Genomic DNA, 6000 nt, shown 5'->3' on the forward strand with positions numbered 1-6000 from the left:
CACCCCAAACCCCGCCCTATCACCCCAAACCCCAGCTCATCACCCCAACCCCGCCAATCACCCCAAACCCCAGCCCGTCACCCCATCCCCGCCCCTTCAACCCATCCCCGCCCCTTCACCCCAAACCCCACCCTATCACCCCAAACCCCAGCCCGTCACCCCATCACCGCCCCTTCAACCCATCCCCGCCCCTTCACCCCAAACCCCACCCTATCACCCCAAACCCCGCCCCATCACCCCAACCCCGCCAATCACCCCAAACCCCACCCTATCACCCCAAACCCCGCCCCATCACCCCAAACCCCAGCCCGTCACCCCAAACCCCAGCCCATCACCCCAAACCCCACCCTATCACCCCAAACCCCAGCCCATCACCCCAAACCCCACCCTATCACCCCAACCCCGCCAATCACCCCAAACCCCAGCCCATCACCCCAAACCCCACCCTATCACCCCAACCCCGCCAATCACCCCAAACCCCAGCCCATCACCCCAAACCCCACCCTATCACCCCAAACCCCAGCCCATCACCCCAAACCCCACCCTATCACCCCAAACCCCAGCCCATCACCCCAACCCCGCCCCATCACCCCAAACCCCAGCCCATCACCCCAACCCCGCCAATCACCCCAAACCCCACCCTATCACCCCAAACCCCAGCCCATCACCCCAACCCCGCCCCATCACCCCAAACCCCAGCCCATCACCCCAACCCCGCCCCTTCAACCCATCCCCGCCCCTTCACCCCAACCCCACCAATCACCCCAAACCCCACCCTATCACCCCAAACCCCAGCCCGTCACCCCATCCCCGCCCCTTCAACCCATCCCCGCCCCTTCACCCCAAACCCCGCCCCATCACCCCAAACCCCAGCCCGTCACCCCATCCCCGCCCCTTCAACCCATCCCCGCCCCTTCACCCCAAACCCCGCCCCATCACCCCAAACCCCGCCCCATCACCCCAAACCCCAGCCCATCACCCCAACCCCGCCAATCACCCCAAACCCCGCCCCATCACCCCAAACCCCAGCCCGTCACCCCATCCCCGCCCCTTCAACCCATCCCCGCCCCTTCACCCCAAACCCCACCCTATCACCCCAAACCCCGCCCCATCACCCCAAACCCCGCTCATCACACCATCCCTGCCCCTTCACCCCAAACCCCACCCATCACCCCATCCCCACCCGAAACCCCGCCCATCACCCCCAAACCCCAGCCCATCACCCCAAACCCCAGCCCATCACCCCAAACCCCACCCTATCACCCCAAACCCCAGCCCGTCACCCCATCCCATCACCACAAACCCTGCCCCATTCACCCCAAACCCCGCTCATCACACCATCCCCACCCGAAACCCCGCCCATCACCCCAACCCCGCCCCATCACCCCCAAACCCCACCCCATCACCCTAAGCCCCACCCCATCACCCCAAATCCCGCCCCATCACCTCAACCCCGCCCCATCACCCCCAACCCCACACCATCACCCCAAATCCCGCCCCATCACCTCAACCCCGCCCCATCACCCCAACCCCGCCCCATCACCCCAAACCCCACTCATCACCCCAAACCCCGCCCATCACCCCAACCCCGCCCATCACCCCAAACCCCACCCGTCACCCCACCCCATCACCCCAAACCCCGACCCATCACCCCAAACCCCACCCCCTCACCCCAAACCCCACCCTGTCACTCCACCCCAAACCCCCATGACCCCAACCCAGTCCCATCACCCAAACCCCCATCACCCCAAACCCCCATCACCCCAATCCACTCCCATCACCCCAACCCAGTCCCATCACCCCAAACCCCCAACACTCCAACTCAGTCCCATCACCCCAAACCCCCATCACTCCAACCCAGTCGCATCACCCCAAACCCCCATGACTCCAACCCAGTTCCAGCACCCCAAAACCTGCCCCCATCACCCCAAACCCCATCATGAGGTCCCGCCTCCATCTCTCGCAGCAACAATCGACGCCTCCTGCCCCACTACCGTTATCCATTCTCGGCAATCCCAACCTACCCCACTCTCTCCCATACTCGCTTCCCCTTCCCACTCTCACCATCCTGTCAAACTCCAAGGCACCCTGCCCAACCCCAATCCCCTACACCTAACCTGTTTTCCCTCCTCACCGCCCTCACCCTCCCTCCTTCTCCAAAACCCCTCCTCTGCCCCTTGTTGTTATTTTGGATGCAATTAACCTTATCCAGCACTCTGTCCCAGGCTATAGTTTCCTAATCTCCTGTTAAATGGCTTGAGATCAGGATGTCACAGGAAGGAATTGAGCCATATACAGCAGTGTTCAGCACCAACAGTGATACCCATCAAGCAGAGAATTCTGCCTCTATACATGATTGCCAGTTCCCTTGGGTCTCTTTATACACAGACGCATGGAGCACCCTCAAAAAAAGATATTAAAGAGCTCAACTAAATCACAATATGACAGGTTTGTGTCTTTTCATGCTGTTCCTCAGAATGACTTGGCCCCACTCTGGTTTGATGGGCTCTGAGATGGCTGATAAGGCCAATATGCAATCTGCCGACTGCCATATACAGGGCAGGTGGTGCTTGAAGTGTCGGGTTTGTGCACTCCCTCCGACACCTTGACTTTGCCTCTGTGTACTCCCAACAAAGTATCTCAATGTGTTTGGTACCTTCCTAAATTAACCTCCATTTTAATGCGTCACAGCCAGGAACTCCCATGTTTGATCTCTTCAGGGATGCTTTCAGGACATCCCTAGCTTTGCATCACAATGCAGGGATCTGAACAACTCTCCTGCACCATTAGGTCTGGCCTTCCCCAAGGGTTTACCTTTAGCCTCCTCCTATTTCTCCTCCACATCTTGACCTCTTGATGACATCATCTGAAAACATAGCATTATCTTTCAGATTTGTGCTGCTGACACCAGCTCTACCTCACCACTGCCTCTCTTGACTTCTCCACTGTTACTAAATTATCAGACTACTTGTCCAACATTCAATACTGGATGAGCAGAGATTTTCTTCCAATTAAACATAGGAAAGATGGAAGCCATTATCCTTGGTCCCAGCTATAAACTCTATTCCTTAGCCACCAACTCCATCTCTCTCCCTGGTAACTTTCTGAGACTCAGCCAAACTACTTGTAACATTGGCATCATATATGACCCCAAAATGAGATTCTGACAACATTACTAAAGCCAACCATTTCCACCTCTATAACATCATTACCCTGTCTCAACTCATCTGCTGCTGAAACATTCATGCTTTCGTTATCTCTAGACTTGGCTATTCCAATACAATCACAACCAGCGTCCCACAATCTACCCTTCATAAGTTTGACATCATTGAAAACTCTGTTACCTATGTCTTTACTTGAGCCAAGTCCCATTCACTCATCATAATATAAAAGCAAAAAACCGCAGATGCTGGAAATCCAAAACAAAAACAAAAATAAAAATACCTGGAAAAATTCAGCAGGTCTGACAACATCTGCGGAGAGGAACACAGTTTCGAGTCCATGTGACTTCAACAGAACTAAGGAAAAATAGAAGAGAGGTGAAATATAAGCTGGTTTAAGGGTGGGGGAGGGGTGGGGTGGGACAGGTAGAGCTGGATAGAGGGCCAGTGATAGGTGGAGATTGCCAAATGATGTCATAGACAAAAGGACAAAGAGGTGTTAACGGTGATGATATTAGCTAAGAAATGTGCTAATAGGTGACATTAAAGGTAGAAAGCAGGTCAAGCGAGGTACAGATAGCCCTAGTGGGGGTGGGGTGGGGGGATTCACTCATCCTTGTGCTCACTAACCTACATTGGCTCCCTGTTAAGCAACGCTCGATATTAAAATTCTCATCCCTGTTTCAAATACCTGTGGCCCCACCCCTGCCTACCTTTATAATCTCTTCCAGCTCCATAACCCTCTGCAATATCTGTGCTCATCTAATTCTGGCCTCTTGAGCACTCCCGATTTTAATCGCTGGACTATTGGTGGTTTTGCATTCAAAATTACCTAGACTCTGAGCTCTGGAATACCCTCCCTAAACCTCTCCGTCTACATACATCATTTGCCTCATTGAAGAAACTCCTTAAAACCTACTTCTTTGACCAAACTTTTGGCCTTCTACCCCAATATCACCTTAAGTGACTCAGTGATAAAAGTTGCTCTATGACACTCTTGTAAAGTGCCTCAAGTGCATTATTATGTTAAAGGCACTATATCATTCCAAGTTGTTGTTGTTGTCATTGTTGAAAATCACAGGGGAAACTCGCAGCGTGTTGATTATATCCACTGTTCCTGAAAACAGTTAAGTCATGCTTTCATTTCTGGCATCAATATGAGATAGCAAGGTTGAAGATGACACATAGGTGGACGGTATCATAAGCAGTGTAGATGAAAATGAATAGTCACAGGGTTATTGATGGATCAAGTGAATTGGTAAAACGAGAGGGCACGGATTTAAAATGATTTGCAAAAGAAGCAAATGTGATGTGAGAAAAAGCTTTTTCACACGAGTGGTTCAGGTCTAGAATACTGCCTGGAAGTGTGGTGGAGGCAGGTTCAATTGAGGCACTCGAAGCCATTTGATGATTATTTGAATAGAAACAACGTGCAAGGGTATGGGGAAAAGGCAGGCTAATGGCACTAGGTCAAAATGCTCATTTGGAGAACTGGTGCAGACAAGATGGGCCAAATGGCCTTCTGTGCCATTAAATTCTGTGATTTTGTGAACTGTAGTAAATGGATTTCAATGTAGACAAATCTGAGGTCACCTTCTTTGAACTTAAGAATGAATAGAACAAAGCACTTTCTAAATGGTGAGGCAATTGTCCTTGACATCAAAGCAGCATTTAACCAAGTGTGTCATCTAGCAAAACTGGAGTCAATTGGAATCAGGGGGAAAGGTCCCATTGACTGGAATCATACCTAGCACAAAGGAAGGTGGTTGTGGTTGTTGGATGTCAATCATCTCAGTCCCAGGACATTACTGCAGGAGGCCCTCAGGATAGTGTCCTGAGCCCAACCATGCTTCTTCAATGACCTTCCTTCCATCAAAAGGTCAGAAGCAGGGATATTTGCTGATGATTGCACAATATTCAGCACCATTGGTGACTCCTCAGATACTGAAGCAGTCCGTGCCCATGTGCAGCAAGACCTGGACAACATTGAGGCTTGAGCTGATAAGTGGCAAGTAACATTTGTGCCACACAAGTGCCAGGCAATGAGCATTTCCAATGAGAGAAAAACCAACCATCTCCCCCCGACACTCAGTGGAATTATTATCACTGAATCCCCCACTATCAATCGCCTGGGGGATACCATTGACCAGAAACTGAACTGGATCAGCCATATAAATACTGTGGTGACAACAGCAGGTCAGAGGCAGGAATTATTTGATGAGTAATTCACCTCCTGACTTCGCAAAGCCTGTCCACCATCTACAAGGTACTAGTCTGGAGTGTGATGGAATACTTTCCATGTGCCTGGATGAGTACATCTCCAAAAACACTCAAGAAACTCAACACTATCCAGGACAAAGCAGCTTGCTTGACTGGCACCCCATCCATCACCTTCAACATTCACTCCCTCCACCACTGATGCACAATGTGTACCATCTTCAAGATGCACTGCAGCAACTCACCAAGGCCCCTTTGACATCTTTTTCCAAACCCCTGACTTCTACCACCTAGAAGGACAAGGGCAGCAGATGCATGGGAACTCCACCACCTCCAAGTTCCCTCAAAGGCACTCACCATCCTGACTTATAACTGCATTGCCCTTCCTTCATTGTCACTGGATCAAAATCCTGGAACTCCCTCACTAACAGCACTGTGGGTGTACCTACACCAAAAGGACTGCAGTGGTTCAAGAAGGCGGCTCACCACCACCTTCTCAAGGGGCATTTAGGGATGGGCAACAAATGCTGGCCCAGCCAGCGACAACCACATCTTGTGAAAGAATTTTAAAAAACAGTGAAATGCTAAAAAATAGGGAGATCCAAAGAGACCGAGTGGCTCA

Source organism: Carcharodon carcharias, chromosome 8 (genome assembly GCF_017639515.1).
Source record: "Carcharodon carcharias isolate sCarCar2 chromosome 8, sCarCar2.pri, whole genome shotgun sequence".
NCBI classification, from domain to species: Eukaryota; Metazoa; Chordata; class Chondrichthyes; order Lamniformes; family Lamnidae; genus Carcharodon; species Carcharodon carcharias.